The 13,019-nt window shown below is 42.8% G+C and overlaps 1 protein-coding gene across 1 annotated transcript in view; it reads right to left on the minus strand.

The window, feature by feature from the left end:
- The window catches only part of LOC148515061 (asialoglycoprotein receptor 1-like), a 612,937-nt gene that overhangs the window by 228,962 nt on the left and 370,956 nt on the right, over positions 1-13,019 (minus strand). The gene's annotated exons all lie outside the window — the stretch shown is intronic.

The following is a 13,019-nucleotide window of genomic DNA, read 5'->3' on the forward strand; positions in this document are numbered from 1 at the left end:
CTCTGTACTCTGTGCTCCAACAGTTACTTATACACCATCTCTGTACTCTGTGCTCCCACAGTTACTTATACACCATCTCTGTACTCTGTGCTCCTACAGTTACTTATACATCATCTCTGTACTCTGTGCTCCCACAGTTACTTATACATCATCTCTGTACTCTGTGCTACTTATACACCATCTCTGTTCTCTGTGCTCCTACAGTTACTTATACATCATCTCTGTACTCTGTGCTACTTATACACCATCTCTGTTCTCTGTGCTCCTACAGTTACTTATACACCATCTCTGTACTATGTGCTCCTACAGTTACTTATACACCATCTCTGTACTCTGTGCTCCCACAGTTACTTATACACCATCTCTGTACTATGTGCTCCTACAGTTACTTATACACCATCTCTGTACTCTGTGCTCCCACAGTTACTTATACACCATCTCTGTACTAGGTGCTCCCACAGTTACTTATACACCATCTCTGTACTCTGTGCTCCCACAGTTACTAATACACCATCTCTGTACTATGTGCTCCCACAGTTACTTATACACCATCTCTGTACTCTGTGCTCCCACAGTTACTTATACACCATCTCTGTACTCTGTGCTCCCACAGTTACTTATACACCATCTCTGTACTCTGTGCTCCCACAGTTACTTATACATCATCTCTGTACTCTGTGCTCCCACAGTTACTTATACACCATCTCTGTACTCTGTGCTCCCACAGTTACTTATACACCATCCCTGTACTCTGTGCTCCCACAGTTACTTATACACCATCCCTGTACTCTGTGCTCCCACAGTTACTTATACACCATCTCTGTACTCTGTGCTCCCACAGTTACTTATACACCATCTCTGTACTCTGTGCTCCCACAGTTACTTATACACCATCTCTGTGCTCCAACAGTTACTTATACACCATCTCTGTACTCTGTGCTCCCACAGTTTCTTATACATCATCTCTGTATTCTGTGCACCCACAGTTACTTATACACCTTCTCTGTACTCTGTGCTCCCACAGTTACTTATACACCATCTCTGTACTCTGTGCTCCCACAGTTACTTATACACCATCTCTGTACTCTGTGCTCCCACAGTTACTTATACATCATCTCTGTACTCTGTGCTCCCACAGTTACTTATACACCATCTCTGTACTCTGTGTTCCCACAGTTACTTATACACCATCTCTGTACTCTGTGCTCCCACAGTTACTTATACACTATCTCTGTACTCTGTGCTCTTACAGTAAATTATACACCATCTCTGTACTCCCACAGTTACTTATACACCATCTCTGTGCTCCCACAGTTACTTATACACCATCTCTGTGCTCCCACAGTTACTTATACACCATCTCTGTGCTCCCACAGTTACTTATACACCATCTCTGTGCTCCCACAGTTACTTATACACCATCTCTGTACTCTGTGCTCCCACAGTTACTTATACACCATCTCTGTACTCTGTGCTCCCACAGTTACTTATACACCATCTCTGTACTATGTGCTCCCACAGTTACTTATACACCATCTCTGTACTCTGTGCTCCCACAGTTACTTATACACCATCTCTGTACTCTGTGCTCCTACAGTTACTTATACATCATCTCTGTACTATGAGCTCCCACAGTTACTTATACACCATTTCTGTACTCTGTTCTCTCACAGTTACTTATACACCATCTCTGTACTCTGTGCTCCCACAGTTACTTATACACTATCTCTGTCCTCTGTGCTCCCACAGTTACTTATACACCATCTCTGTAATCTGTTCTCCCACAGTTATTTATACATCATCTCTGTACTATGAGCTCCCACAGTTACTTATACACCATTTCTGTACTCTGTTCTCTCACAGTTACTTATACACCATCTCTGTACTCTGTGCTCCCACAGTTACTTATACACCATCTCTGTACTCTGTCCTCTCACAGTTACTTATACACCATCTCTGTAATCTGTGCTCCCACAGTTACTTATACACCATCTCTGTGCTCCCACAGTTACTTATACTCCATCTCTGTACTCTGTGTTCCCACAGTTACTTATACACCATCTCTGTACTCTGTGCTCCCACAGTTACTTATACACCATCTCTGTACTATGTGCTCCCACAGTTACTTATACACCATCTTTGTACTCTGTGCTCCCACAGTTACTTATACACCATCTCTGTACTATGTGCTCCCACAGTTACTTATACACCATCTCTGTACTCTGTGCTCCCACAGTTACTTATACACCATTTCTGTACTATGTGTTCCCACAGTTACTTATACACCATCTTTGTACTCTGTGCTCCCACAGTTACTTATACACCATCTCTGTACTCTGTGCTGCCACAGTTACTTATACACCATCTCTGTACTCTCTGCTCCCACAGTTACTTATACACCATCTCTGTACTCTGTGCTCCCACAGTTACTTATACACCATCTCTGTACTCTGTGTTCCCACAGTTACTTATACACCATCTTTGTACTCTGTGCTCCCACAGTTACTTAGACACCATCTCTGTACTCTGTGCTCCCACAGTTACTTAGACACCATCTCTGTACTCTGTGTTCCCACAGTTACTTAGACACCATCTCTGTACTCTGTGTTCCCACAGTTACTTATACACCATCTTTGTACTCTGTGCTCCCACAGTTACTTATACACCATCTCTGTACTCTGTGCTGCCACAGTTACTTATACACCATCTCTGTACTCTCTGCTCCCACAGTTACTTTTACACCATCTCTGTACTCTGTGCTCCCACAGTTACTTATACACCATCTCTGTACTCTGTGTTCCCACAGTTACTTATACACCATCTTTGTACTCTGTGCTCCCACAGTTACTTAGACACCATCTCTGTACTCTGTGCTCCCACAGTTACTTAGACACCATCTCTGTACTCTGTGTTCCCACAGTTACTTAGACACCATCTCTGTACTATGTGCTCCCACAGTTACTTATACACCATCTTTGTACTCTGTGCTCCCACAGTTACTTATACACCATCTCTGTACTCTCTGCTCCCACAGTTACTTATACACCATCTCTGTACTCTGTGCTCCCACAGTTACTTATACACCATCTCTGTACTCTGTGTTCCCACAGTTACTTATACACCATCTCTGTACTCTGTGCTCTCACAGTTACTTATACACCATCTCTGTACTATGTGTTCCCACAGTTACTTATACACCATCTCTGTACTCTGTGCTCCCACAGTTACTTATACACCATCTCTGTACTATGTGTTCCCACAGTTACTTATACACCATCTCTGTACTATGTGCTCCCACAGTTACTTATACACCATCTTTGTACTCTGTGCTCCCACAGTTACTTATACACCATCTCTGTACTCTGTGCTCCCACAGTTACTTATACACCATCTCTGTACTCCCACAGTTACTTATACACCATCTCTGTACTCTGTGCTCCCACAGTTACTTATACACCATCTCTGTACTATGTGCTCCTACAGTTACTTATACACCATCTCTGTACTCTGTGCTCCCACAGTTACTTATACACCATCTCTGTACTATGTGCTCCCACAGTTACTTATACACCATCTCTGTACTCTGTGATCTCACAGTTACTTATACACCATCTCTGTACTATGTGTTCCCACAGTTACTTATACACCATCTCTGTACTCTGTGCTCCCACAGTTACTTATACACCATCTCTGTACTCTGTGCTCCTACAGTTACTTATACACCATCTCAGTACTCTGTGCTCCCACAGTTACTTATACACCATCTCTGTACTCTGTGCTCCCACAGTTTCTTATACACCATCTCTGTACTCTGTGCTCCAACAGTTATTTATTCACCATCTTTGTACTCTGTGCTACTTATACACCATCTCTGTACTCTGTGCTCCCACAGTTACTTATACACCATCTCTGTACTCTGTGCTCCTACAGTTACTTATACATCATCTCTGTACTCTGTGCTCCCACAGTTACTTATACATCATCTCTGTACTCTGTGCTACTTATACAACATCTCTGTACTCTGTGCTCCTACACTTACTTATACACCATCTCTGTACTCTGTGCTCCCATAGTTACTTATACACCATCTCTGTACTCTGTGCTCCCACAGTTACTTATACACCATCTCTGTACTCTGTGCTCCCACAGTTACTTATACACCATCTCTGTACTCTGTGCTCCCACAGTTACTTATACACCATCTCTGTACTCTGTGCTCCCACAGTTACTTATACATCATCTCTGTACTCTGTGCTCCAACAGTTACTTATACACCATCTCTGTACTCTGTGCTCCCACAGTTACTTATACACCATCTCTGTACTCTGTGCTCCTACAGTTACTTATACATCATCTCTGTACTCTGTGCTCCCACAGTTACTTATACATCATCTCTGTACTCTGTGCTACTTATACACCATCTCTGTTCTCTGTGCTCCTACAGTTACTTATACATCATCTCTGTACTCTGTGCTACTTATACACCATCTCTGTTCTCTGTGCTCCTACAGTTACTTATACACCATCTCTGTACTCTGTGCTCCCACAGTTACTTATACACCATCTCTGTACTCTGTGCTCCTACAGTTACTTATACATCATCTCTGTACTCTGTGCTCCCACAGTTACTTATACATCATCTCTGTACTCTGTGCTACTTATACACCATCTCTGTTCTCTGTGCTCCTACAGTTACTTATACACCATCTCTGTACTATGTGCTCCTACAGTTACTTATACACCATCTCTGTACTCTGTGCTCCCACAGTTACTTATACACCATCTCTGTACTATGTGCTCCTACAGTTACTTATACACCATCTCTGTACTCTGTGCTCCCACAGTTACTTATACACCATCTCTGTACTAGGTGCTCCCACAGTTACTTATACACCATCTCTGTACTCTGTGCTCCCACAGTTACTAATACACCATCTCTGTACTATGTGCTCCCACAGTTACTTATACATCATCTCTGTACTCTGTGCTCCCACAGTTACTTATACACCATCTCTGTACTCTGTGCTCCCACAGTTACTTATATACCATCTCTGTACTCTGTGCTCCCACAGTTACTTATACATCATCTCTGTACTCTGTGCTCCCACAGTTACTTATACACCATCTCTGTACTCTGTGCTCCCACAGTTACTTATACACCATCCCTGTACTCTGTGCTCCCACAGTTACTTATACACCATCCCTGTACTCTGTGCTCCCACAGTTACTTATACACCATCTCTGTACTCTGTGCTCCCACAGTTACTTATACACCATCTCTGTACTCTGTGCTCCCACAGTTACTTATACACCATCTCTGTACTCTGTGTTCCCACAGTTACTTATACACCATCTTTGTACTCTGTGCTCCCACAGTTACTTATACACCATCTCTGTACTCTGTGCTCCCACAGTTACTTAGACACCATCTCTGTACTCTGTGTTCCCACAGTTACTTATACACCATCTCTGTACTCTGTGCTCCCACAGTTACTTATACACCATCTCTGTACTATGTGTTCCCACAGTTACTTATACACCATCTCTGTACTCTCTGCTCCCACAGTTACTTATACACCATCTCTGTACTCTGTGCTCCCACAGTTACTTATACACCATCTCTGTACTCTGTGTTCCCACAGTTACTTATACACCATCTCTGTACTCTGTGCTCCCACAGTTACTTATACACCATCTCTGTACTATGTGTTCCCACAGTTACTTATACACCATCTCTGTACTCTGTGCTCCCACAGTTACTTATACACCATCTCTGTACTATGTGTTCCCACAGTTACTTATACACCATCTCTGTACTATGTGCTCCCACAGTTACTTATACACCATCTTTGTACTCTGTGCTCCCACAGTTACTTATACACCATCTCTGTACTCTGTGCTCCCACAGTTACTTATACACCATCTCTGTACTCCCACAGTTACTTATACACCATCTCTGTACTCTGTGCTCCCACAGTTACTTATACACCATCTCTGTACTATGTGCTCCTACAGTTACTTATACACCATCTCTGTACTCTGTGCTCCCACAGTTACTTATACACCATCTCTGTACTATGTGCTCCCACAGTTACTTATACATCATCTCTGTACTCTGTGCTCCCACAGTTAATTATACACCATCTCTGTACTCTGTGCTCCCACAGTTACTTATACACCATCTCTGTACTATGTGCTCCCACAGTTACTTATACACCATCTCTGTACTCTGTTCTCCCACAGTTACTTATACACCATCTCTGTACTCTGTGTTCCCACAGTTACTTATACACCATCTCTGTACTCTGTGATCTCACAGTTACTTATACACCATCTCTGTACTCTGTGCTCCCACAGTTACTTATACACCATCTCTGTACTCTGTGATCTCACAGTTACTTATACACCATCTCTGTACTATGTGTTCCCACAGTTACTTATACACCATCTCTGTACTCTGTGCTCCCACAGTTACTTATACACCATCTCTGTACTCTGTGCTCCTACAGTTACTTATACACCATCTCAGTACTCTGTGCTCCCACAGTTACTTATACACCATCTCTGTACTCTGTGCTCCCACAGTTTCTTATACACCATCACTGTACTCTGTGCTCCAACAGTTATTTATTCACCATCTTTGTACTCTGTGCTACTTATACACCATCTCTGTACTCTGTGCTCCCACAGTTACTTATACACCATCTCTGTACTCTGTGCTCCTACAGTTACTTATACATCATCTCTGTACTCTGTGCTCCCACAGTTACTTATACATCATCTCTGTACTCTGTGCTACTTATACAACATCTCTGTACTCTGTGCTCCTACACTTACTTATACACCATCTCTGTACTCTGTGCTCCCATAGTTACTTATACACCATCTCTGTACTCTGTGCTCCCACAGTTACTTATACACCATCTCTGTACTCTGTGCTCCCACAGTTACTTATACACCATCTCTGTACTCTGTGCTCCCACAGTTACTTATACACCATCTCTGTACTCTGTGCTCCCACAGTTACTTATACATCATCTCTGTACTCTGTGCTCCAACAGTTACTTATACACCATCTCTGTACTCTGTGCTCCCACAGTTACTTATACACCATCTCTGTACTCTGTGCTCCTACAGTTACTTATACATCATCTCTGTACTCTGTGCTCCCACAGTTACTTATACATCATCTCTGTACTCTGTGCTACTTATACACCATCTCTGTTCTCTGTGCTCCTACAGTTACTTATACATCATCTCTGTACTCTGTGCTACTTATACACCATCTCTGTTCTCTGTGCTCCTACAGTTACTTATACACCATCTCTGTACTATGTGCTCCTACAGTTACTTATACACCATCTCTGTACTCTGTGCTCCCACAGTTACTTATACACCATCTCTGTACTCTGTGCTCCCACAGTTACTAATACACCATCTCTGTACTCTGTGCTCCCACATTTACTTATACACCATCTCTGTACTCTGTGCTCCCACAGTTACTTATACACCATCTCTGTACTCTGTGCTCCCACAGTTACTTATACACCATCTCTGTACTCTGTGCTCCCACAGTTACTTATACACCATCTCTGTACTCTGTGCTCCCACAGTTACTTATACATCATCTCTGTACTCTGTGCTCCCACAGTTACTTATACACCATCTCTGTACTCTGTGCTCCCACAGTTACTTATACACCATCCCTGTACTCTGTGCTCCCACAGTTACTTATACACCATCCCTGTACTCTGTGCTCCCACAGTTACTTATACACCATCTCTGTACTCTGTGCTCCCACAGTTACTTATACACCATCTCTGTACTCTGTGCTCCCACAGTTACTTATACACCATCTCTGTACTCTGTGCTCTCACAGTTACTTATACACCATCTCTGTACTCTGTGCTCCTACAGTTACTTATACACCATCTCTGTACTCTGTGCTCCCACAGTTACTTATACACCATCTCTGTACTCTGTGCTCCCACAGTTACTTATACACCATCTCTGTACTCTGTGCTCCTACAGTTACTTATACACCATCTCAGTACTCTGTGCTCCCACAGTTTCTTATACACCATCTCTGTACTCTGTGCTCCAACAGTTATTTATTCACCATCTTTGTACTCTGTGCTACTTATACACCATCTCTGTACTCTGTGCTCCCACAGTTACTTATACACCATCTCTGTACTCTGTGCTCCTACAGTTACTTATACATCATCTCTGTACTCTGTGCTCCCACAGTTACTTATACATCATCTCTGTACTCTGTGCTACTTATACAACATCTCTGTACTCTGTGCTCCTACACTTACTTATACACCATCTCTGTACTCTGTGCTCCCATAGTTACTTATACACCATCTCTGTACTCTGTGCTCCCACAGTTACTTATACACCATCTCTGTACTCTGTGCTCCTACAGTTACTTATACACCATCTCTGTACTATGTGTTCCCACAGTTACTTATACACCATCTCTGTACTCTGTGCTCCCACAGTTACTTATACACCATCTCTGTACTCTGTGCTCCTACAGTTACTTATACACCATCTCTGTACTATGTGTTCCCACAGTTACTTATACACCATCTCTGTACTCTGTGTTCCCACAGTTACTTATACACCATCTCTGTACTCTGTGCTCCCATAGTTACTTATACACCATCTCTGTACTCTGTGCTCCCACAGTTACTTATACACCATCTCTGTACTCTGTGCTCCCACAGTTACTTATACACCATCTCTGTACTATGTGTTCCCACAGTTACTTATACACCATCTCTGTACTCTGTGCTCCCACAGTTACTTATACACCATCTCTGTACTCTGTGCTCCTACAGTTACTTATACACCATCTCAGTACTCTGTGCTCCCACAGTTTCTTATACACCATCTCTGTACTCTGTGCTCCAACAGTTATTTATTCACCATCTTTGTACTCTGTGCTACTTATACACCATCTCTGTACTCTGTGCTCCCACAGTTACTTATACACCATCTCTGTACTCTGTGCTCCTACAGTTACTTATACATCATCTCTGTACTCTGTGCTCCCACAGTTACTTATACATCATCTCTGTACTCTGTGCTACTTATACAACATCTCTGTACTCTGTGCTCCTACACTTACTTATACACCATCTCTGTACTCTGTGCTCCCATAGTTACTTATACACCATCTCTGTACTCTGTGCTCCCACAGTTACTTATACACCATCTCTGTACTCTGTGCTCCCACAGTTACTTATACACCATCTCTGTACTCTGTGCTCCCACAGTTACTTATACACCATCTCTGTACTCTGTGCTCCCACAGTTACTTATACATCATCTCTGTACTCTGTGCTCCAACAGTTACTTATACACCATCTCTGTACTCTGTGCTCCCACAGTTACTTATACACCATCTCTGTACTCTGTGCTCCTACAGTTACTTATACATCATCTCTGTACTCTGTGCTCCCACAGTTACTTATACATCATCTCTGTACTCTGTGCTACTTATACACCATCTCTGTTCTCTGTGCTCCTACAGTTACTTATACATCATCTCTGTACTCTGTGCTACTTATACACCATCTCTGTTCTCTGTGCTCCTACAGTTACTTATACACCATCTCTGTACTCTGTGCTCCCACAGTTACTTATACACCATCTCTGTACTCTGTGCTCCTACAGTTACTTATACATCATCTCTGTACTCTGTGCTCCCACAGTTACTTATACATCATCTCTGTACTCTGTGCTACTTATACACCATCTCTGTTCTCTGTGCTCCTACAGTTACTTATACACCATCTCTGTACTTTGTGCTCCTACAGTTACTTATACACCATCTCTGTACTCTGTGCTCCCACAGTTACTTATACACCATCTCTGTACTATGTGCTCCTACAGTTACTTATACACCATCTCTGTACTCTGTGCTCCCACAGTTACTTATACACCATCTCTGTACTAGGTGCTCCCACAGTTACTTATACACCATCTCTGTACTCTGTGCTCCCACAGTTACTAATACACCATCTCTGTACTATGTGCTCCCACAGTTACTTATACACCATCTCTGTACTCTGTGCTCCCACAGTTACTTATACACCATCTCTGTACTCTGTGCTCCCACAGTTACTTATACACCATCTCTGTACTCTGTGCTCCCACAGTTACTTATACACCATCTCTGTACTCTGTGCTCCCACAGTTACTTATACACCATCTCTGTACTCTGTGCTCCCACAGTTACTTATACACCATCTCTGTACTCTGTGTTCCCACAGTTACTTATACACCATCTTTGTACTCTGTGCTCCCACAGTTACTTATACACCATCTCTGTACTCTGTGCTCCCACAGTTACTTAGACACCATCTCTGTACTCTGTGTTCCCACAGTTACTTATACACCATCTCTGTACTCTGTGCTCCCACAGTTACTTATACACCATCTCTGTACTATGTGTTCCCACAGTTACTTATACACCATCTCTGTACTATGTGTTCCCACAGTTACTTATACACCATCTCTGTACTCTCTGCTCCCACAGTTACTTATACACCATCTCTGTACTCTGTGCTCCCACAGTTACTTATACACCATCTCTGTACTCTGTGTTCCCACAGTTACTTATACACCATCTCTGTAATCTGTGCTCCCACAGTTACTTATACACCATCTCTGTACTCTGTGCTCCCACAGTTACTTATACACCATCTCTGTACTCCCACAGTTACTTATACACCATCTCTGTACTCTGTGCTCCCACAGTTACTTATACACCATCTCTGTACTATGTGCTCCTACAGTTACTTATACACCATCTCTGTACTCTGTGCTCCCACAGTTACTTATACACCATCTCTGTACTATGTGCTCCCACAGTTACTTATACATCATCTCTGTACTCTGTGCTCCCACAGTTAATTATACACCATCTCTGTACTCTGTGCTCCCACAGTTACTTATACACCATCTCTGTACTATGTGCTCCCACAGTTACTTATACACCATCTCTGTACTCTGTGCTCCCACAGTTACTTATACACCATCTCTGTACTCTGTGCTCCCACAGTTACTTATACACCATCTCTGTACTCTGTGTTCCCACAGTTACTTATACACCATCTCTGTACTCTGTGATCTCACAGTTACTTATACACCATCTCTGTACTCTGTGCTCCCACAGTTACTTATACACCATCTCTGTACTCTGTGCTCCCACAGTTACTTATACACCATCTCTGTACTCTGTGATCTCACAGTTACTTATACACCATCTCTGTACTATGTGTTCCCACAGTTACTTATACACCATCTCTGTACTCTGTGCTCCCACAGTTACTTATACACCATCTCTGTACTCTGTGCTCCTACAGTTACTTATACACCATCTCAGTACTCTGTGCTCCCACAGTTACTTATACACCATCTCTGTACTCTGTGCTCCCACAGTTTCTTATACACCATCACTGTACTCTGTGCTCCAACAGTTATTTATTCACCATCTTTGTACTCTGTGCTACTTATACACCATCTCTGTACTCTGTGCTCCCACAGTTACTTATACACCATCTCTGTACTCTGTGCTCCTACAGTTACTTATACATCATCTCTGTACTCTGTGCTCCCACAGTTACTTATACATCATCTCTGTACTCTGTGCTACTTATACAACATCTCTGTACTCTGTGCTCCTACACTTACTTATACACCATCTCTGTACTCTGTGCTCCCATAGTTACTTATACACCATCTCTGTACTCTGTGCTCCCACAGTTACTTATACACCATCTCTGTACTCTGTGCTCCCACAGTTACTTATACACCATCTCTGTACTCTGTGCTCCCACAGTTACTTATACACCATCTCTGTACTCTGTGCTCCCACAGTTACTTATACATCATCTCTGTACTCTCTGCTCCAACAGTTACTTATACACCATCTCTGTACTCTGTGCTCCCACAGTTACTTATACACCATCTCTGTACTCTGTGCTCCTACAGTTACTTATACATCATCTCTGTACTCTGTGCTCCCACAGTTACTTATACATCATCTCTGTACTCTGTGCTACTTATACACCATCTCTGTTCTCTGTGCTCCTACAGTTACTTATACATCATCTCTGTACTCTGTGCTACTTATACACCATCTCTGTTCTCTGTGCTCCTACAGTTACTTATACACCATCTCTGTACTCTGTGCTCCCACAGTTACTTATACACCATCTCTGTACTATGTGCTCCTACAGTTACTTATACACCATCTCTGTACTCTGTGCTCCCACAGTTACTTATACACCATCTCTGTACTAGGTGCTCCCACAGTTACTTATACACCATCTCTGTACTCTGCGCTCCCACAGTTACTTATACACCATCTCAGTACTATGTGCTCCCACAGTTACTTATACACCATCTCTGTACTCTGTGCTCCCACAGTTACTTATACACCATCTCTGTACTCTGTGCTCCCACAGTTACTTATACACCATCTCTGTACTCTGTGCTCCCACAGTTACTTATACACCATCTCTGTACTCTGTGCTCCCACAGTTACTTATACACCATCTCTGTACTCTGTGCTCCCACAGTTACTTATACACCATCTCTGTACTCTGTGCTCCCACAGTTACTTATACACCATCTCTGTACTCTGTGCTCCCACAGTTACTTATACACCATCTCTGTATTTTGTGCTCCCACAGTTACTTATACACCATCTCTGTACTATGTGCTCCCACAGTTACTTATACACCATCTCTGTACTCTGTGCTCCCACAGTTACTTATACACCATCTCTGTACTCTGTGCTCCCACAGTTACTTATACACCATCTCTGTACTATGTGCTCCCACAGTTACTTATACACCATCTCTGTACTATGTGCTCCCACAGTTACTTATACACCATCTCTGTACTCTGTGCTCCCACAGTTACTTATACACCATCTCTGTACTATGTGCTCCCACAGTTACTTATACACCATCTCTGTACTATGTGCTCCCACAGTT

The sequence above is a fragment of the Taudactylus pleione genome, unplaced genomic scaffold, assembly GCF_031769625.1.
Source record: "Taudactylus pleione unplaced genomic scaffold, aTauple2 ptg000255l, whole genome shotgun sequence".
Classification (NCBI taxonomy): Eukaryota; Metazoa; Chordata; class Amphibia; order Anura; family Myobatrachidae; genus Taudactylus; species Taudactylus pleione.